The sequence below is a fragment of the Corvus kubaryi genome, unplaced genomic scaffold (genome assembly GCF_017639235.1).
Source record: "Corvus kubaryi isolate FWS band 111438036 unplaced genomic scaffold, C.kubaryi_AGA036_p1.0 37300, whole genome shotgun sequence".
NCBI classification, from domain to species: Eukaryota; Metazoa; Chordata; class Aves; order Passeriformes; family Corvidae; genus Corvus; species Corvus kubaryi.
This window is the reverse complement of record NW_024581093.1, coordinates 11,863,154-11,887,208: the sequence shown is the minus strand read 5'-3', so window position 1 is coordinate 11,887,208 and position 24,055 is coordinate 11,863,154.

Sequence of the window (24,055 nt, the reverse complement as noted above, 5' to 3'; positions counted from 1 at the left end):
AAATTTAAATTGTTTGCATTGTGAAGCAGGCATAAAATATGTGCATTAATTACATATCACAGCAGTTTGATTCTCAATTATAACTTGATAGCCATATTAAAAGAGGGGGTTTAACACACAGGTAAACAAAAATCAGTTTTGAAACCGTAATCTGTAAACATAAACACACAAAAATACACACAAAGCTACCTATGGTATAATCCAAATTATTGCTATTTGGGTGGGAGAGACAGTGAGGATATTTTCACAGGCAACACACACATATTGTTTGCTTGCATAAACCTCACACAGCACAGTCATGGCCCTCATGTCTGTTAACACATTTTATTTGGTGTCAGGAATGGGTACATATTTGTAACAAACAGATTTGGAAGCCCTGGGGTTTTTTTGTTAATTTATAAATCTTTTACAGGAGGTCAGAATTCCTCAAACATATGACATTCATACAACTAAACAGATTCATATATAGTACTTTGATGACCTGATTAAGTGCCAGAGCTCACATACAAACACAGACACAACCAAAATGAAGATAAGGTAGATTCTTTTGTCAAAGATGTATTTGAGATTAATGGCAAGCTGACAGACTGAATGGGTTCCACTGCACAGAGGCAATTACTGCAGTAGGTAAAGCAAGTGATAAAGATTTATTTAGTACAAGGCTGATATTCATTAATCTCTTTAAACCCCATGTTAAGGTTGTTTAAAGTACTGTAGTTCTTCTCTGGAAAGGTCTGTTGAATCTATGACAGAAAAGGCAGACCTGCATAAATGCAGTGCAGGTCTCCACGGACTATGACATTTCTATACCTCCACAGGGAGGCAAGTATTTTAGATTAGTTTGGTTAGCACTGCAGATGCAGCATGCTGATTTACTAAACTCTGATGCAAGTTCCAAAAATAATTAGCTTATCAAAGATCCACTTTCCTTCCTCTCTTTTATTAGTGTGCTAAATATGGCATTGTTGCAAGGAAATCATTTCACGAGTATTCAAACACTAAGCACAGACTTGTCAAAACTGAATCCTTTTTAAAAAGAGCTCAGTTTCAGTGCTTGCCTCTTTTGAAAGATACTCATATTACACGAGTATCTAAACAAATGTCACTCAGCTGTGTCACTCCTTCCATGCTATTAGGAAAAAAAAGGAATTAGTAAGCGTTTCTGAAAGTCATTTTATTGATCCAACATCATCAGAGCCAGCAACAAAACAAACAATTAAATGGATGCATGGCACACAAGCTTTTCATGAACCAGCCTTGAGGTGTCACATAAGAAACTTGTTGAATGGAGAAGAAGCTAAAATTTTGTACTTCTATAGTAGATTTTCTTTGTTACAGATATTCATTTAGGAGAGCTTTTTTTTTTCCCAAGGAAAAAAATATCATTTTGATTTGTCATACAGAAAATACTCCCTTTAAAATAGGTTAGTTCCTTCAGTGTGTGAGCAAGACTCGTTTCTCAACACATCACTAAGAAAGAATATTGTTTCAAAAACCACGGTCAAGGTTCCCAGTTACTACTGGCGTGCATATAAATAATCAGCAAGACACCCACTGCCCCTCCTAATTTTTTATCTTCAGAAAGCATATTAAAATGATTTATTTCTAGCCTGCTACTCATAGCGAATGCAAGTCAACCTCTCCTTACCTTGCCAGTGACAGGGATATCAACAGAACCCCAGGTACCAACTCCCTAGTGAACTGTGCCTGGGGCAAAATCAGCTGCAATAATTCCAGCAACTGGAAATAAAAAGGAATGTTAACAGTAGAAGCTAATCCAGCACACATTGAAGTTACATCAACGACTTACACTATGTAGCAGATAACAATAAAAATCACCAATTCTAAATGCAAAAATGTATTCTATGAGACTACACAAAAACAATGAAACACATTTTAATCAATCTCAATTAGAAGATACTTCAAGCCTATATTAAAACTTTCTTAAACTACCAGAATCATGCAGAAATGGATAAAAAACAGCTTTGCACATAAAAGGAGAGCATGTCAGCAGGTGCCATCTTTGTTCCAATAGTAATATATTAAACATTTTTTGTTACTGCTTTTTCATGGTATTTTTTCCATAAGTTTTCATACTGTAGGATTACTTAACCCACGTTAGTACAAAAATAATGGGGTTGGCCCAGTGTTTCTCTAACATTTTTTCATCCACACACTTCCTTATCTCTTCCCTGCTCCCACTCTCTCTATGTGGCCTCTACAATTTCGTATCTTCATTGAAATGCCTTCCAGAAATGCCTTTGTGCTGACAGAGTTGCCTTTTCCAAAAGAGCAAAATTCCCCAGAGACTGGGGCTTCCAGATCTGAATGCTTAATTTCATATTCCAGCCTAGCAAGGGCAAGGATTTGAAAATATTGGATCAGGTGATCAAACTACAAGGGCTAGTTATGTTGAAATATTCCCTTATTTTCCAATGCTGTTTCAATATTAACATCTATCAAAATATTTTTGAAGAGCTGTATTAACATTTCATAAGCCTAATATCCAGTCTATCAGTAAATCTACCCATGGAACTCTGTGCCAGTTATTAAATAAAACTAAAAATAAAGAATAATTTTATCTTGTCAAATATCTGTTTTTCAAAATAATAATAAAACCCAACAACCCAGAACACTCAAGTCATAAAACAAGCAAGCCCCATGGAAACAATAACACTTCTGCCCCCCCAAAACTGAACCCCAAACCCCCACATTTCGCCTGTCAAACAGCAGCAAATATTTAGTAGCCACAAGTTTCTTTTATCCCAGTTATTTATTATTTGCTTTCCTTTCCTTATCCATGAGGTAAACAAACTACTTTTTCAAGATACAAAATTGTAAAAACACAAAAATAAACCAAACAAAAAAACCCAAACAACAAAAAAAAAACCACTGTGCTCTGAATTTAAGGGAAAAAATATCTTCACATCAAATACATCACACCAGTGTTACAACCAAACTCCATTGCAAGTTCGGTTTGCATTCAGCTTGGAGAAGTTCTAATCATAATTTTTCCTCAAATCCTCTATGCTGATTCTTGTACTTGAAAGGTGTCTTTATAAGTATCCAGGCCAAAATCTAGAAATCAATTTATCTGACTGAACCAGACTTATATAAAAGAACTATTAGGTCTCTAATATGCGAAATACTTCCTCCTCTTTCAGTTTATTTCTTAAGTGCTCAAGAATAGAGTATTTTCATAGAAGGAGAATTCTGTCTTTCATGTCATCTATCTTCAATTTCAAACTGTCTCCAATAAAACTATCATATAAATGTAATTTCATAAATCAATTTTATTCTGTGGGATTGTTACCAATTCACAAATTCTGTTGCTGTTTTTGTTGTTAGTAACCTGCTTGTCAGTAACAATCAATGCACTCAAAATTTTCAGTCATTATTGCCTTCTAAAAAACAATATAAAACCCAATTTCCTAGATAGTAAGTTACTTCATAACATGGGTCTCTTTCCTGCTTTCTCAATACCAATCACAGAGTCCCTTTATTACTTGAAATACCTCCAATATCATAATTGAGTAAAAGTAAAAACATCAAGGCCAAAGAAAAACCAATTCTTTTTGGAAAAAAACCAATAATATTCCCTACTTGATTTTTTTAACACCAACACCAAACCAAACCCCCAAAAGAATGTATTTTGTCCTTCAATGATGCTTTCAACATCTGGTATGAACAGATAGATATGCCAACAGAATTATTTCTTAGCATTGCACCCTCTTCTGACAGGTATTCTCCCCAACATCACATCTCTTCTCCAACGAGTTTGTCCTTGCAAAGGAATATGGGAAGGCTCTCCTTTTGTTCAGGACAGATGGGTTTCATAGGAAAGGTGTTGAAAGGGATTGCCATGAAAGGCACACAGCTGACATGGCTTATGTCTCTTTAAGGTTTTAAGATACAGGAAAGAGACTGGGATGGTGGAAATCAGATTCAGGCCTTGGGAAGCAGCCTCTGACCTCTCTGGGCATTTCCTCCCACTCAGTTGAGCAGAGCCCTTGTCCCCCGAGCCCAGGGCCTCCTGATGCAGGACTCAGCCAGGAGGTGCACGACAAGGCCAAAGGGGCTGCACTGGAGATCCTGTGTGAAAAGCACTGTTTAAGCCCAGCTAACAAGGAAGAAGGACTCTGGATCTAGGCTACCTGCACATGAGTACAGAGCAAAGAGCAAAACCAGGACATTGCCTCTCGTCCTGTCACTGGAGACCAGCAAAAAGTGCCTTGCCCTGATTTCTTTACACCCTTCCTTGAGGGTACATTGATAAAATTCCCTGAACTGTCTCTTCTCCAGGCTGAACAGTCCCCTCTGTCTCAGACTTTCCTCTGGGGTTAGATGATTCAAAGACAATTCCTTAATCATCCTTGTGGCCCTTCACTGGACTCTGTCCAGCAGGTCCATGTCTCTCTTGCCTACACTGCTGGCTAGCACAAGATGGCGAGAATTCATGATGCTGGAAAAGTTGTTATGACAATTTAAACCATGGTCATGTTACTCATAAAAGGTGAAATCACCTGTGAATTTATTCATATTCATCTAGAGCGCTTGCCAAACCACAGCACCAGACAATCACTTTTTCTGTGTGAACCAAATCATTTACAGAAAAGCTATTTTAAACACTGCTTATAAGAATTTCCAATATTTTCATGTCCCAATACCTCTCAAGTCAGGCTCCCTCAGTGCCCTTAGTCAAATGATATCAGCCTCAGAATGAGAGAAAGATTTTAACAAATACATTTTAGAAATCTCAAAGTGATTAAAGTAGTTTTTCTATGCATAGTAATGAGGTGGTTTTCAGGTTTGCTCTTAAAGGGCTCAAAGCAAGTTTTAAGATGTGATCTCAGAGCTAAAAGTGACATGCTCACTGGAAAGCTGGTAGTGTCCCCTTTACATTGTTATGCAGAAGTTGAATGTTCCTAACAGACCGGATTTTGAAATACCTGGCATTAATCTCATCATTATCACTAAAACTGACCTATACATCAGGCCAAGGTACTCTAGTTAGAAATTCCACTTAAGGGAAGTGGAAAATATTTACTGGAAGGGGGATTTAAAAAAACAAAATAAAAATTTTTCATTTAAAGGCAGAACCGAAGGTTAAGAATAATTCTAAACAACAATAGCAAAGTCATCTCTCACTGAAGACACCAAAAGTATTTAATAACCATTTTTCCACGTGGTTGTGTAATTAGCACTATTTGTCTGTACACAGGTGTTAAGACTTATGCTAGAGACCGGTATCACTGTGCAACTGTATGTAAAATATGCTCAGTCCAAAGATTCAAAGGAATTGCAAAAATTCTGGTTGTTTAGAATTAGCTATACCTTCTTGGTAGAATTTTTGGTATCCTATATTTAAAATGGATTACTTGAAATTGCTGAAAAACTAAAACTAAAAAAAAACAAAATAAGAAAAATCTAAAAGATGCTAAAAACACAGGACAACCACAGGCTTTTAGGTCTAGCTGTCAAGGTCAACTGATATCATTAGAGTTACATGAACGAGTTACAGTAGGGAAATCATGTTAGGAAATATGGGTCAAGTTATCATGCAGTAATAAAGCTGTTACCTCCAGACTCAGTTTTTGAAATATTCTTTAAAATCTGTCATGGTTTAGCATTTTTAATATTACAGTCATAATTGAACAGTGAAGCATGCCAACGTTTATAAAGGGCCACTTAAATATTTATTCTTATATTTTAAAGAAAAAAGGTAACCAAACAAAAACAGCCTCCCCCACCGAAAAATCACAACATTCAAATCCAAAAAACTCTCAATTTAATCCACATCGACTTTGTCCCTAAACATGTACAAGCAGAAAAATAGAAAAATAATTATATATATATGTGTGTATATATATATATACACACACACATACATGAAAACATACCATGTTTGTGGACACTGAAACATTTAGGATAAAGGGATTCTTAAATGTTTGTGTGGGTACAGTGTAGAGCAGGACTGATAAGACCATTACAATAAAAATACAAAGACCAAACCGACAAAAAGAGTAAATCCCATGTATATAGGAATTACAGTGCCAAATTCAGACAAGGTGGCAAAGTGACATAATCAAGTAGATACAGCACTAAATCTAGGGCACTCTGTTACTACCATCACAAGCTCAGTCTAAAAATTAGGTTGCAACATTCTCAAATGTATATTCTCATTTACAGTTTAGGGAGGCATTTTCAAAGCACTCTGTGTTGGCATAACTACTCCCACTGAAGTCACAAGGACCTTAACAATTGATTTCTAAGGAAGCAGGGTTAGGCTGAGCACTTTTGAAATCCCACTGTAAATGATTTACATGGAGAGAACTGGAGCTTGTATGGCATCCTTAGGATTATAAGCACCTCCAAGGGCTTAAAAAAAATGAATGATTAGATACAATGTGCTCAGTATACACCAAGTAAGAGCTCACAGAAGCCCTTGGACATTCAAACCTGCTTAGCTAAGAAGAAAGTGTGCAGATAAACTACCCGCCATTTTTAATAACTGCTACTCATACGAGCAAACTGGTAGTTAAAGATTATCAAAAGACAGCTACAAAGGGACAACCAAGAGCTCTATACATCATCCCCACAGATCTTTATTCTCTCCTGCCTATTCCCAGCTCAAACACTCCTTGGTCCCCCTTGAAAATTCAAGCTTTAGCTTCTTTTGTCCCCTCTCAGCCTTGTGTGGGGGGGGACAGAGCAGAACTGCCTGCAGAGGCAGATGAGGGGATAGCCAAACCACCCCAGAAGGAGGACAGGACAAAATCTGCTCATGCACTGTATTGCCTGGCCACAGCGTGGGTTTAACAAGGATGCAGCCCCAGCTCAAAAGATTTAGATACGTATGGAAAGATCCAGGGTACTCCAAAATACGGTATCAGAAATGCTATCATCATTTCAGTTGATCACAGCAATTAGCTGAGCGGGTTTACCTATTTTTGTATGATTTTATTTTTTTACTTTTAAAGAAGAGAGTCAAATGTAAGATTTTTTCCAAGTTTAATATGAAAGCACACATAAAATCGTTTTATATGTTGCTTAAATTTAGGCCTCAAAATAGTAGCTTGATCTCTTTTTCAGAAGCTAAATACAATGGAAGCCATTTAAATGAATAATGCATTTTTTTAATGGAAGAGAAAAGTAATATAAGTGGGACATGTTAATTCCCAGGCATGCAAAATTTATTGTCACTTAGGTGCCCACTGGGAATAATTTATGCATCCTCGATTAAGAAAATATTTTTAATTTGAATTTGCATATTTTACTCATTACAACTAACCTTGACACAGTCCTTTTCGGAGGTGCCATGCCCTTAGGTGGGAGTTTACAAAATGTCCACTTACCAGGAAGAAATAATGAAACAAAAGGTGCACACTTGTTTTCTAAGGAGAAAAATAATATTTGTCTGGACAATAAACACCCTTGGCTTGCAAAGTTCTTTATGTAGTACAATTAAAACTGGGTTAGAATTTATTCTTCCTTCTTTAAAGGAGTCATTTATTCCAGAGTTTGAAATCAAGCTAATGCAAAGATAGTATGGTAAATTCCAGCACAAAGTAACAACTTAAAAAAAAAAGAAAATCACAAAATCATAAGGGCCAGGTAGAGAGAGAAAAAACTGGCAATAAAACTAATCTCTCCATCATCTGCCATTACAGCAATATACACACACCAGTGAACAGTTTCTGGAAAAGCATTTCTTCTGACAGGTCAGCAACTGTGAAGTTCTAAGATTTATAAAACCAGATTTTAAAAGTGTTCCCATTAAACCACAGTCAAAGTCAGCTCTTAAAACACTTGTCTCTAAAGCTTTCAGAAGAACTTATACTGATTCAAAAAAGAAAAAAAAAGTCCTCAAAAGGCCTATGGATAACAAACACGTTTCCCTTCCCCATCTGGGCTCTGCTCCTCTCCAGGTGAGAACACGGCTGCAAGCTGTTTTCTAGGAAGTAATGACATCCAGTTTCAAACATGTGAGGAGGTCCTGCACATCCACAAGCATTCCTGAATAATCCCTTATATTGGCACCCACACATAGCTTTCTAAAAGAAATTAGTCCCATTTTAACTGCCACAATAGAAAAAAACCCAAAAAGTAGGTAAAAAACTGCCTTGAAGAGGACATGAAATTCCAGGGCACCTCCAAGGTGTCTGAAGTTCACATTTTAAATGTTCTTCATTATGAATTTCCTACAGAAATAAGTTGTTATTAAAAACCTGCTACATTCTTAACACTAGATCAAATGCATTATAATCTTACAGGCCTTATAGAATAGCTGTGCTAGACTGAAATGAAGCTCTGCAATGGACTTCATTTATCAGATCTTCACTCTTAAGAAAACCTGACAGTTTAACAGCTTATTTCATAAGGAGGGCTGCAGATTTCAGAACTCCTTACAAGAAAGACGGCCGAAATGTCATGTAGGTTTCAAACATGATTGAATTCATCTTGATTACCAGGATGTGTTGGCATTGTGTTGGTTACAGGGTGAATGCTAGAACACTATTTAATTTCCAGGCTGCAATCAGACCCATGCTGGTGTACTCCAGTGAACACAAGACCCCACCATAGCTGCTACAGATGAGCCTGTCATTTACCAGGTAAGATTAAAGGAGTCAGGACTGACTCTTAGCAAATTAACTAGAACCTCACAAATACCTCATGCAATACATTTAAAAACAAAGTGGAAGAGCATCTTTTAGAGGTGTCTAAGAATTACCTAAAGAGCACACACTAGCCCTGCTAAGATGCTGTAGTTTCACAGCCATAGTGTGACTCAGAAAATCCACTTTACTATCCTCACAGCTGTATTTTTACAATTATAACTTGTGTGAGCTGCAGCTAGCCCAAAACTTTCTCTTAACTTCCCCACAGGCCACCTCTCCCGTTCTGAATTAATTTCATACTGAAGTTCATGAACAGCATAGTGTTTCCCACAGTGCTGCGTCACCTGCCCAGATCCCAAAAGAACTTGTGTGGCACAGAGGAGGGATTTCTGCTGAGTCTGAACCTAACTATCCTAGAATCACAGAATGGTGTGGGTTGGAAGGGACCTCAAAGCTCATCTAGTTCCACTCCCTGCCATGGGCAGGGACAACTTCCACTATCCCAGGTTTCTCCAGGCCCCGTCCAACCTGGCCTTGGACACTTCCAGGGATCCAGGGGCAGCCGCAGCTTCTCTGGGAGACCTGTGCCCGGGCCTCATCACCCTCACCGGGAAGAATTTCTTCCCGATATCTAATCTATGCACCTCTATATCCAGCTTGGCTGGATATATTAAGATCAGAATGGCAAAGCTGAGGCCTTCATTAGAGGCAAAAACACTGCTTGTTTTGCAGGACACCTTTCAACTGAAATACGACAGTCCCTTGGGAATACCTCTGCTTGTATTACAAGTTCTCAGCTGCAGTTTAGGAAAAAAAAAATTCTGCAGAGTTAATTTGCTGTTTGGAGGTGGAATTATAGAGCAAGGTGTTTGCTTCTTGTTTACAGCAGTAGAGATGGTGTAAAGGCCTTATTTCTCTGTATGTTTAATACATATATTGCTGCAGTTCAAAGCTTGCTTTGCTTATACATAGACGTTTTCAGTTTCCTGTAATACATACCTAGCCAGGATTTTTTGTTACATTTGCAATAAATACTTAAAATAGAAGGATGCAATAGATATTAGATATACTACCAAGCCATTTATAAATGGACAAAGAAGCCACGTCAAAGCAAGAAAATAGCTCCTATGGGATCAAAAGCATCTCTGCTTTAATCTGACAGTTTCCCCAAACTGCAAAAGGGTAACTGCCGGTATTTCACAGATGCACACCTGAGATGGCATAGAGAGAAAAAAGTGACTAAAAGAGGGTGTGATAATCAAATGTTGTCCTTAAAACAGATATCTCTAAATAAATGGATATCCCTATAACTGCAACACACACAAAGCCATCCTTAGGAGTGTAGTGCAGAGTATGAAACAAACGTTTTCTCAATAAAAACTCACATATTACACTACTTCTGCTCTAGGGTGAAGATACGTTCCCCTCTCCTCCAACATATCTCTTATGGCATGTCTGTGTGCTACAGAAAGCTGGTATTCCAAAGGAGAACAATTTCATAAATTTGAAAAGATCACTGGAAATATCACCAATAGAAAAGTGTTGTTGAAAACATATTGTACATATTATTTCATATGAATAACAAAAATCCAGGAATCATGCCTGATTTTTCATATACAGAGACACAAAATGTAGAGGTTTTGCTGAATCATTGTGCTTGATTCTTAGAAGTCCCTTTTAAAGAGGGACTCCTCCTAAGCATGTGCAGCTTAACCTTATTTCTGAAATTCCACATTTCTCTATACCATCCTTAAAGTATTAAACAGCTTAAATACAATCAAAATAAACTGTGCAACATCACTTTTAGTGTTAGATATTCAAAAAAAGGAAGACTTGAAATATTTACCTATGCTTACTATTTTCAAAAGATGATTTCCTGAAAAATATATTAAATAGAAAGATAAGTCAATGATGATAAATAATAACAGAGATACATTTTGCAAATTTTTTACTGAAAGGAAAAAATAATTGTGTAAACTGAGCAAAGGAAAGAAGAAAAGAGCTCCTTGTTTTGGCTGGAATAAAGTAAATTTTCTTAGCAGCTGGTTTAGTGCTGTATTTTGGATTTAGTATGAGAAAAATATTGATAACACACTGATGTTTTAGTTGTTGCTAAGTTGTGTTTACTCTAAAATAAGGACTTTTCAGTTTCTCGTGCTCTGCCACTGAGCAGGTGCACAATAAACTGTGAGGGAGCGTGGTCAGGACAGGTGACCCAAATTGGCCAAAGGATATTCCATACCATAGAATATCATGCCCAGCACATAAACTGGGTGCAGTTGACTGCAAGGGGCCAGTGCCCTATGATTATATTTTATTTTGTTCCAATTATTAAACTGTTCTTATCTTAACCCACAAGGTTTACTCTTTTTTTGGCCCTGATTCTCCTCTGCACCAGGGAATGGGGGGAGAAAGAATGAGCAGCTGTGTGGTGCACAGGGGTTAAACCATGACAGAAGCAAAAATAGAATGATGGAAAAAATAGAAGATAGAAGATGTTTATTTTAGAAACTTATTCTTTTGCAGCATTTCCCCACTGAATTGTACAAATTAAAAATAAAAAAAACAAACCTCTAAAAGGTGTGTAAATGAGAAAAAATTACTCAATATTAATTAAAATGAATAATCATGCCATTGACAGTTTTTTCTCTAAAGGTTAAATACTTGAACCAAGAACAGTAACGTAAAAGTTCTTGGGCCTCAGAAAGCATCGCTTTCTCAAGGGAGTTCTCTCCCATTTCCCAGACTGACGTAGTCTCTGCCAACATCTACATCAGAGCACTAAGCAATAGAGAAATTTGCTAGGAAGCATCTCAGTGTTTCTGTAACCTGCCAGAAGATAAAAGATAGTCTTGGGTTTGCATTTTGACTTACCTGACTTTTTCCTGTGTTCAAGAAAAAAGGTGACATGATACATGTTGGAGGGGAGAGGACACTTATCAGCCCGGGCCAGATGATCTCTCAGAACTCTCCCAGAAAATAATCAACTTTTTTTCCAAACCTCCCTATCCCACAACGTCGTGAGAAAAAAAAAAAAAACAAAACACTAGAAAGGAGTCATTAAAGTTATTGTTTCTAGTTCAGTTAGTTTGAAGACATTGGTGTCCTGAGGAAAAAAAACCCAGGAAATTTTAAAAGCCCCAACCAACTAAGAAATAGCCCTTAATGGCACCAGACCATTGCTATCCAGCCCCTGTCACTCGCCTGGGAGTTCCCCAGCAGCGCTTGACTCACTTCACAAGGACAGAAGCCACCAGCTGCCCCTTGTCCCAAGAGGTGCTGCCTGGCCACGTAGTGCCCATGACTACTTTCAGGGCTCCCCAGCAGCATTCCCAAAGTGTCCTGCCCAGTGCCTCTGTACCCACTTCTCCCAGGGGCAGATCCTGCTCACCAGGAAGAGCCGCGGCATCGGCTCCCTCACACTCAGCCAGACCCAGAGCACGACCAGCACTAAGGACCGCAGCACTCAGTCTGGCTGATAGAAGCTGGCAGTCAATTCACTCTCGCAGCAGTGGAAGGGATTATAAATTTGTTGAGAAGTCTCTTTGAAACCATTTATGACTACTGTAAATGCCACAGCAAATTTTAAAACTACAAAAACTTTCATCAGCCACAGCCAAAAAGGTTGCATTTTTAGCATTTTGATCTAATTCTCACACAGACTCAGACAACAAACTGAATGCACAGGGTCCATTTCTTCTAATTAATGACTTATAAATTCTGATGTCCCAGACAATTAAAATTCGTCTTTTCTTGTACCTCCCAGAAAAATCATCTCACCTGCTGAGAGGACAGAAAAAGTGAAATATTTCATCAATTTCAGTACTGGTTTCAGAAAAGAAGTAATCTAACAGAAGTTATATAGTTCCAGTTATGTGATTCCTTAAGAATATAAATATTTAAAATTTATTAATTCTCCTTTGAATGAATCTCCTGATTTCAAAAAATAATACCTGAATAACTCAATTTTGAGTATATCATTTTACTGTGTTTTAATTAACCAAACTCTTTACTGACATTTTCTTATTGTTCTCTCTATGTGGACACATCCTTTATAAATTGGTTTACTACAAGTCTACAACACTTCTACAAGGAACAGACCTAAATGAAAGGGGCAACACTGACACCAGCCCATCCCCTTCCCAAGGAAAGTGGGTGTGAATGTGCAGGGCTGGTCCTGGCTTAGCAGTTCACTGAATTTAAAGTGTCAATATTGAACACGGTTTTTGTGAGAAACAAAAGATTTTAAATTGTTTCGGAGTCACAAGCACTTTAGCATTGCTGCTGCCAGCTTTGTAGGTGCTAAAGCAGTCTGGGCTCAGTCTTTGGTACTTGTTACATCATTTGGGAGATTTGGAACTAAGCTCCAGCATTGCATATAGCATAATATTAAATCACACACAATGCACTACAAGCAATCCTCTGCTGGCCCAATCTACTAAAATGATTTATGCACAGAAAGTTTAACTGTACAGCAGGGACACTGCAGCACATTTGCACCTTCACAAAGAACCCTTGTCAAGCAAGTCACCAGCATAAATGCTATTTGGGCAGGTTTAGACCAGAGTGAGATTTAGAGTTTTGAAATAAAACCAGCTTCTTTCATAACGAAAGGACAACCAACATTTTATACAGAAAGGATGCAGTTTCTTATGCACAAACATATAAATACATTTTATGGCAGTCACCTAACAAAAAAAACGAAACCCCGCCAGCATTAAATAACAGACCTGCCATAATGCAACCTGTTGTTACTCCTTGGAGTGATTAAAATATGACTTCACCATGCTGAAGTGTCTCTCCTCCCCCTCACACCAGCAAACCCTTTCTTCTTCTGTATTTGTTATACATTCTCATTTATATTATCTATCTGTCCATCCTTAGATTGCAATCTGCTTAGAACAGGCACTTTTCCTTCTTGACCATTCAATGAGCACTGCAGTTGGTGGTACCGTGGGCAAATATTAAATAAACCTCTCTGAAAAGAGACAACTGTAAGAGGGAATGCTATTGTGTAAAACAACCATTCCCACAGAAGAGAGCTAAGGTACTTAACTGAACTGACTATTCAAAATATTGAAACACTCCTCTTTACATTGTTTGCTTATATGGAAATATACACAGGGCAATTTCAGGGGCCTCATCCTGGCCAATATTTAGAAGCCCAGACTCCGTTTTAAGAGGAATTGTGACTTGTATAACTGTTTTGGGAAGTTAATCAGTTTTAATCAGCCTTTAAAAATAAGTCAACATCAGAAATGGTAGCTGGGTTGCGATTCCTCCTTAAAAAGCTGATTATGGAGTAAGGGAAAGATTTGCAAGCAAAACTGCATTTCATCTTGCAAAGGGAGCAATGCATGAATGAAAAACGGGGGCTACAGGCTGACAGTATCTCTAGAGCACCTGCATTCTACCCTGTTGTAAATTTAAGTAACCTTGCAGCATGAAGTACCTCTGAAATTAGAAGCTATTAGGAAACACTTTCTATAATATTTGTGTTATTACTTGCAAGTTCATCTTTTCTGATTGAGGATTTTCATCTAATTTTATAAAATTTGCCAGAAAAAATATTTTTGAGAAGCTTCTTTTAAGTGGAAAAACAATTCCACAATTAAAAACCTCATGAAATGATTTTAAAAAATTACATGAGTTGTATTCAGGTACAGCTGTGAAAAGGGTATGAACAATTTGCTGCAAAGATCCACTCAAACCCCCTCCAATCCTGTACCCTTTTGCCCTCAGCATCCACCTTCTCCCCTGTTGAAATCAAGAATGCAGAGTGGATATTGAAATTAACTAGTACAGTAAGTGAACTGCAGAATTAGTACCAGTCTAGCAAATTAAACAAGGGAATAACCTAAATTTTTTTCCATTTTCCTTTTTTTATTTCCAACAAATTAGAGGGCTCCAGTAGATTTTATCAAATACTGAGCTCCCCACTCTCTTTCTCAAACTGTATAAATGCCTTGAACTCCCAAAAGAACATCACCATTCCTTAGCCCCATGTAGTTCTCTTTCATTTACCCACTTCCACAGCACCATTTTCAAAGACTTATTTTAGCCAAAGGGAACAAAAGTGGAAATCCTGAAAGGAGATCTGCAGATTTTTCCAGAATTTTTACTCTGCCCCCTCCACCAACTGTCCACAAGACCTCAACTCCCCCACTGGCATATCCTTTATGGATGACTCCTGAGGCACTTAAAGATTAAAACAAAGGATGAGCCTCACAAGTCTTACACTGCAATGCTGGCCACAATAGTTTAGTCACCCTCTCTGAACACAAAAAAGAAGCCCAGCCTCACCTTTGAAGTTGTAAGCCTTAGTCAAATTCCAGAAAACAACAGCCATACATGACTATATATTATATAATTTATTTTGTGAACTGCACAGAGACACACATACACTACGTGATCTGATCGGACACAAGTGCAAAATGTGGGTATCACCTACCAGGTTGAAAGTGTTCTCTTTAAAATGTAGTACTAAACCAAACAAAATTTACAAGTATCCTCATGGAACAATGCTAAACATTTAGAAAAATAAGGAAAATGTCTCTTTAATGGGTAAGCCATTCAAAATTGGGCCCCAAGTGTTGTGCAAGGCAAACTACAATAGAGCGCCTGCAGGCTGCTTCAGAACTGCACAGGCACTGAATGCAAAAAAGAACCACAGTGCTTCCACGGTGGCATCAACTCCAATTTAAGCACAATAATAGGGCAGAGCACAGTATTCTGCACTTGCATCACAAAAAGAAAAGACCAGCAATCTCAAATTTTGTGTACAATCCCTAAAACAGAGGCTAAAAATCCACAACAAAACCCCACGATCCTATTTTATACTAAGTTCCCCTCACTCAAATTAAAAACATCTACTTTACATATGCAACTGATTAATTAATTGCAAATCTTGCTTCCCTATAATATAAATTCTCTTTGCTTTCAAATAATTCATAATTTCCAACCACTCCCATGGCACAATTTAACCTAAATAAATCCATTCAGGTGTGCGCCTCTCATTAGTTATTTTGCAGAGTAGTAAATTCTAGCTATGTATTATGTGGTGAATTTTGTACATAGATATGACAATAGTGGTACAAACGGGCCAGTTTTGGTGATTAATTTCTTCTGGTGAACTGAAACCTTTACCTATAGCCTCCTTCTCCAGGAACAAGACCATAGCTGTGCTACCAACTGTGCCCAAAATGGTACCTTTAGAAGAGGCCATCACTGGTACCTGCTCTGTTTTGATGATGCAGACACACAGAGTATGTCACCCCAGAGTACTCTGCTCCTGTAAAAAAAGGACATTTAGAAAGATGACAAATCCAACCATGTATCAAGCTGATCCTAAAATAGCTTGCTAAGTCATAAAAATGCAAATCTTGCCAAGCTGGCGAGACTAATAAATAATAGAACATCCTTTATCAAGTCTAAGCTGTGCTAGACAGAAGCAAGTAGGATTTGTTTTGTTGGGGTTCTTTGTTTTGGTTTGGTTTTTTGTCTGCAGAAAAGGTCATCTTTGTGAAAGAAGAGGCAGAGATGATTTTAAAGAAGGAAGCAAGGAGACCACTGGAAACAGAAGTCCAGGAAGAAAATTGATGAGATAAAGCCTAATGAAAGCCTCTGATCATTAATCTGCAAAGAACCCAGTACCTTGTTTTTCAACACCTGCTAAGAAAAAGCCATTTCAGTGACGTTATCTGAGTGAAACAGATTAGCCCATGGGATGTTATCTTGATATAGCCATACACGTGTTCATGTGGTTTCTAAAGCTGAAATAAAGGGCATCAGTACTATTTAGTCCAAGGTCCCAGGTTAAATAGGATGTAGATTTCCACTCAGTAGCACCTCTCCAGAGCTCTCTAGATCTTAGATGCATTAGAACATGTCTCTCAAGAAAATTACCGTGTTTAAATCAAGACTTCAAGTGACAGAGAACCTACTGGGGCAAGATGTTCCAATGGTTAACTACAGTATTTTCATTATGGTACATAGGGCAAAACCACTCTGCTCAGGAGACATATCAAAGTCACTAAAAGGCAACAACCTAATCTGCTAGCTCCAACTTACTTTATGAAAGAAATTCAGCCTAAAAAGACAAGGCATATACACTCTTTCTTAAAGCAGGGTGTGGCATGCTATATTCCACAAATGGGCATAACCTCCTCTTATCTCCTTAATTATGGCAAACATGTCCATCTCTGTTTAAAATACATAGCCATTCCTGTGCAACCCAATGTGAAGTTTTAAGTTTGAAAATACTCTGAAGTTCATAATTTCTGACTGATTGAGGCAAGGAAGGAGACACAAGCAAATACTTTTCATTCAAAAATATTGAATAGCACACAAAATAATAATCTAATACCTTAATGCTATGCAAGCCTTTTGGAGCTGAAACACAGCAGCTTTATAGTAACATGAGCTGTTTAGGACAAGAAGAGATTAATATTTTATCCCAACTGAATTTCATGTGGAATTTTGATAAGAATGTAATTTCCCAAGCTGACTAACAAGCCAGGCCTGTGAGGAGGTGTAACACCCCTTCTGTACATGAAGCAGCCTCAAATCTATAGTTATCACACATGTTAAAGAGTTTACTTTCATATATCACCCAAAGTCAGCACTCCAGCTACGCACTGACTCCTAACACTGGTCTTAGCACTGTTTATAAGCAGAGTACTCTTCAATTTTGTTTTGAGCATCATCTAAATTCTTTGCACAGGACAACTTGCCTGAGGGACATCCCAGATAAGTGCTCATCTTCTAAAATCTGGCAAGATTACAGGAGAACAGCATGTAGGATATACTACAGAAAAAAATCCCTTCAACTGGCTGGGTAAAACATCTATTCAGACTTCTCCATCTCTAGGTTATACACATTGTGTATGTATTAACTGAAATATTTATCAAGTCAGCTGCATTGTGTTTATAATATAAATGGGCCTGTACTGAAAACTTGAGACAAAAAGATATTTTATGTAAGATATTTCAATCAGAAAAAAACCCTCTTCAAACAAAAATGAATACTTATACAGAACAACTTAAGTGATTCATTCACATCAATAACATTCAAATAACATTTTTACTTGTTCTGAAGCTTGTTTTTAATGGAAATCCACATTCATCACATGCAAACAGGTTATGTAGAAACACCTATGAAAAATAATTTTTTATTTTATTTCTCTGTAATCATGATTTGTGTGCTCCTTGTCTGGAGAAACAAAAGTTTTAACATTTTGATTATGAAAGAACATTTAACCTAATAGAGTACTGCAACTTCTGAATTCTTTTGAATTTGAATTCTTTGAAAATTCATTGAATTTTTTTCCACTTCAAAACATTTACAGTGATGTAGTGCATATTTTAGGATATTCAGAATGACATAAAAATCACTTCAATAACATGATGCAAAGCACTATACTAGCATCAAATCACTCTAGTGGATCAATATAATTCAAAGAATTTTTAAGAGGAAAACCTCACAAGGATCATGTAACTGCATCTGTCAGATAGCCCACAGCTCTTTGCATCAGTTTCTTGTTATGCTCTTCTCACTATTAAAGCTTCCAGACCATTAATAGCCCCTTGATATTCTCTTGGTGTTACTGCCCTGGGGCCCCCAGAGCTTCCTCGGCTCCCTGAAAACCACCACAACCCCAAACAAAACAGCCTCCAACAGCTCAACACCAGCACAGCTCCAGTGACCAAGGAGCGGCAACTGTAAGAAAAAAAGTGTGACTTTTGAGCACATTTCTCAATGTAGTGAGGGTTTTGGCAGAGCAGGATGAGCAAGTATGAGGGTTTTCTCTAAAGGTAACATCTTAAGTGAGCTGCCCACCATTGTGCAACAAGACAGGCCCCTTCCAGCACAGTGCGGGCAAGCAGATGAGATAGAACGAAATCTGGGATGCCAAGGAAAAAGTCTTATCACATGTGACTCTACCTCTACCCCCTGGGAGATGGAGACTTGCTGTGTGCCTGCAGCAGGAGGAATTTGTAATGCCATGGGAACTGTCAATGCACCAATGCTGGACTGCATCCCAGTGACTAACAACATGCAGAGCATGGATATACAGAGTTTACAGTGCGGTAACAACACTCACACACTTGTACCACTGCTAACAGCTACTATGTTCAGTGGTGGTTTATACTCAAGAAAAAAACTGCAGCAAACAACCCCATGTGAAAACCCCACATACACAACACCATCCAGGAAGAGTAAAGGCAAGGCCAACAGAGACATTATGTGGTGGTTTTCAAGAGTATGTTCTGTTTACCTGTTCAGTGTTGCACAAAGGTCTAAAATTTAACAGGCTGACCTCTTGACTGAGCAAAAAGATTTTCAGAAGAATTCTGACCTCATAAAACAGACCATCTGTGTATCTGGGATTCTCAGGTATGTATGTTTTCATACGGAAAAGCAAAGTCATCTTGTATTCTAAATTCAGCCTAGATTTCCAGTATCCAGATAACACATTCCAGGAAAAGCCAGACACACTCAGTTACATTTTCATCGTGGTGGTCCCAGTATGGGCAGCAAATCCAGCATAGCTACAGCATGCAACATTTCTGTACACAGTCAGCTCATCAGTAGTGACTCCTGCTCGAAGTCCTAAACACATGTCAAAGTTTTCTTCTAAGTTGAGGTAGCTGGGCCATCAGACTGAGAACCTTAGTCAGAAATATGGATGGTAAAGCCAGAATTCAGCTTCAGAGTGAGTCTCAGTTAAAAAGAGAATACCTTTGTGATAGACATATGAAAGCTGAACAGAAACCTGCCTTGTGCATTGGGCATATACATATGCATACACAAATAAAATCTGACAATGACACAACCTGCAATACTTCATATCAATCCTAGACATCATATATTCCTGACTATATCATAAATCATAGTAAGCACCATGACAATAGGCAATTTAGAAAGTTGCTGAACTTCTGCAGAGCATAGAATATCTGTATTAAATAGAAGCTACAGTTTAAAATCTATTTTTAAAAGCATTTTCCATTCTCTTTGGTAAGTTCTTCTCTTTTTCACCAGAAAGCAATTATCAACTCTCCTTCCCCCACTACCCCTGCATAGCCAACAACATAATGAAACAGAAGCTATAGTGCTAATTGATAACTTCTAAATTCTGCATGAAATATAATTTAAAATAAAACTGATTTCATTCTATCTAATTATCAAATTTTTATATAGTTCTTTAACATGTATAAGCTGGTAAACCACCTTCCATATAATACCCTGCACTTACCAATTAAATGAACTGAAAGGAATGCTCAGAAAACCCCAAACCCAAGATCTGGGCAGATAAGACAACTTAATAACTCAGAATTATAAAACATTTAAATTATTATTAGGATTAGTACCCTCTTAGCAAAGAGGTGGCACATCAATTTTGAATTAGATGTCTATATTCAACAAGACACCTAAGTAAATAAAGTGTGTCATTTTAATATGCTTACTTATACCAGCATAATTTTCAAACTTTAAAAAAGCCACAAAATAGATGTCTCTACACGAAAAAAAAATAAAAACAAAATAAAAAATCTCCATGGCTCAGACCCAGCCATCAGATAAATTCAAAGAATCAAAAAAACATGCATTTGAATTGCTCCTTTACAAGTGGCCAGTGAGGCACTTTGTGAAAATTACTGGTTTTCAAATGATATTTAAGTCTCACTTAGAGAGGAAAAACTCTTTCAAAGAATAATAGATTTTTTTTTATTCTATCTTCAATGGTCAGATTTCCATAATATGAACTGCTTGATAGTCACTTTCCCTTTAAATTATTTTTTAACCATACAGGCAGTCACATCTGATTTCTGATTCTCCTTACCTTACTTTTCCTTTCAATTACTTCAGTTCTTAATACGAACAATAAGAGTGCTCATTGCATGTCCTCTGTGGGACTCCTGGAACTTAGATACTCAATAGACAGGTGCATAGATAAGGATTCAAAGTCTTTGTTCCACTGTCCAGACAGAATATGTTTAATCTTTTTTCTACCTTTTCTATGCCATTTAAACTTTAACCTAGTAGTAACTTTTACTGCCTTGATTCACAATTCAAAGGTATAAAGATGAAAAGTCCTTGCCTTGGAACGTAGCTTGAAAACTTCATTCTTAGTCTGTATTTCTTTTGAACTTCTTCTTGTGGTTTTTGTCTTTATTTTTCCAGGGTGCCAACTTTGCAGTATAGGACTTTCCAAACCTAACAGCAGGGCTACTTGGAAGGAAGAAAAGTAGAGCAAATTTGCCCAGAATTAGCTCACCTTAATGGAAAATATTTAAATTACTGACCAGGGTTGATTAGAGCACAGTCGGTCAATTTCCACCCCCCATCTTCTTAAATATGCTACTAGTGACAGACTGCTGTATATAACTGTAAACATACACAGCAGCCCAGCAAGCATGGGACAAAGAGCCAATATAAAAGAAAAACCATACTCTGTACAGCACATAACACATCACATGTAATTGTGCAGGGAAAATAATTTACAGTCATGATCACTGTATAGAAGTAATGTATCTGTGTCCCTAAAAGAAGAAACCTTTTACAACAGCTGAGATAGATGTTAAAAGCATCTCTTTCAGAACAGATAAATATACACATTTCTGGAAAACTCAAATCTCTTCCAGAACCGTGAAAGATGGTGCTGCCAAATGTTACACCAGCTCAGCCACAACTCAGTGACTGTGCTGATCCAGTAATGCTCCAAGCTGCTGAGTGAGGTGCCAGAGGCATGGGCACACTTGCTAACCTGGCACCCCGCTCCAGAGGGACAAGCCACCAACAGAAGGGTGAGACACCAACCAGCTCAGCTTGCTGGAGGTCGCCTGAGAGAGCCCATCTCACTACTTCAAATTTCATGTGGGAGCTATCCTAAAAAATAAAAGGTTTCTCTGATTCTTAAAACGTGCTGCCTTTCACCTCTCTCTTGGATTAGCGGGGGAAAAAAGCAAAGCTGGAAATGGTGTATAATGCCCATTATCTGAACTGCTTTTCAGAGCTAATAGCTGGAAGAACTTTTGTAGCTCCTTTAGACCTTCTAACAGGACTGTCACTCAGCTGTGAAAAGCAGCACTGCCAGCCCATTGCTAAGGGAAAAACACAGCAAGGCCAGGAGGATGCTCTGTGCCTCTCCCAGCACAGCTCCCCAGAGCCCAATTACCATATCCTGCAGCCAGGAGAGGGGAAGAGCAAGCTGTGTGTCTGGGCATGGGGCTTGCTCAGTGACCACGGGAAAACAAAACCAGCTTTACAGAGCTGAAGCCAAGGGGTCTAGGGTTCCTTAGAAAAAGACAGTCTACAGAAATAGTGATCCAGATTACCTGCAGAATTTTCCAAGGCCCTGCAACATTTTCAAAGAGTGAACTGGATCACTTTCATCCATACAACACCAGCAGCATTCATATATTTACTTACTACACAAGGATTTTAATGTGTAAAAGGAAAAATATAGCTGTGCCCATCTAGCATCATTTAATTAATTGCTGTCTTTTCATTTCAGGAAATGACAGCCTATCCCACTTCCTTAAGGAGCTACCATTAAGTCTTAAAAATTATATATTGTGAAAACTAGCCCAATTATTGCTTAGCATTTTATCAAAACTCCTACTTTGCAAAAAACCCTGAAAGTCAGTAAGTTGCTTCAAGAAAACATCGATTGCTTATAGAATGTTAGCACATCATTTGAACTACTTGAGAATTACTAGAGCACTGTTCTTTACTTAAGTTATCTTTGCCAATTAAAGAGAGATCAAATGAATACCCCCTTCAACAAGGTGAAAGCCATCAAAGAGGCAGGATTACAGCATGCAGACTGTCAGGTAGCAATGTGATTACCAACATAAAACCCAAAGCTATAAAAAAGCATTTAAAGTAATTATGTAAAGGATATGCCCTTACTCTCTATCATTTTAAAACCATTTAACTCATTATTTAAATTTACTAACAGATGTAAACTCTTTTCAAACACAAAACTGATGTCCATCGCTGCATTCTCCATGCCTTGGAAGGAATTTGGATTTTAATTTATTGAGCCATACAAACTTCTGAAGTGTTTCATTCACCATTCAGTCTAGATTTATAACCAGGTAATGAAAAAATTAAAGGGCATACATATACTCTACTTACCAACATCTTTAATTAAAAAGCCATTGTTGAACAGCTCCCTTTGCTTAAGCAGGTGGGATATGAGGAAGCATCACAGAGATCTAAGAGTATCTCCGGAGAAGTCAGAAGAAATATTCTTTCTATCTCAAAAATCCTGAAGTCTTCAAAAATCTATTTAAAACAAAAGAGCAATTTAGAGTATTAGTTAACTCTGCCTTCATCAAGAAGAAGTGAGTCAAAAGTTACAAAGAAAAGACACGAAAGATCTAGGACAATAACAGACAATTGAGAAATTGTCAAAAACATGAGAGGGAACAAAAAACGAGGGGTAAAGACTTGACTGTGACCTATAAATTAAACTGCCGTAGCTCTTACAAAAACTTGTCAACCACTTTTTTATTGCTTTCTTTCCATTTGTAACTTTTTCTTTGGATTCTTCACTATTCAAACTAATATACAGTCCATACAGACTATACAAAAATATGAGGTCTGAATCTTTCTCATTTAGAGTTAATTATAAGATTACCTGAGAATCATGGAAGTTTATACCAGAGTATTGAATGAATTCTGGAAAATGTCCACAGAGACATTTTCAATACTCTAGGATATCTATAAAGAAGGCCTGACAAGTTTTAAGTTCTGCTGTCTATTTGATTCATTACTGAAAACTTATAAAGTATGTTAAGGCTACTCTTCCCTGGTTTTCCTGCTTGATTTACAGGTGATACACTTTCAAATTTAAGTCTTTAACAAATACCTCTGTCTCAAATATTACCCAAAGATATGCTTAGATATTTTATGCGCAGATACAAGTCAAAGAAATCCACAAGATTCAGATTTTTGAATCTCTTATTCCCTTTGGTATACTCAGTCTTCATTTTTGTTATGCTCATGCTGGCACCAATTCTTTAATTTTCCAGCTTTCACACTCTGCCTCAGACCCCCTCAAATTCTAATACAAAAGCAAAAGCGAAAGGATCATCTGTGACAAGTCTTACAGGAATTCTTTACTTCATAAAGAAATTATAAAAGGAATAAACCTGTTTTAAACCACATTGGATTTTTTTTTTAAACTTGGTTAGAGGGGATAAAGGAAAAAAAATAAAGAAAAAAACTTCCATTAAGTCCATTTCCATGGCATTTTTGATTCCTTCCCCTCCATTGTCCCAGAAGCAGAGAAAATCTGCATGTTTTCTCCATGTCATGAATCACTCAAGTAACACAGTCTGTTCTAAGGTAATTCTGAACAGTGTAGAAATTTCAAAGCGTATGCAGCTAGTAGTAAATTGAAAGAAGGCAATCCTAAAGTATAAATATT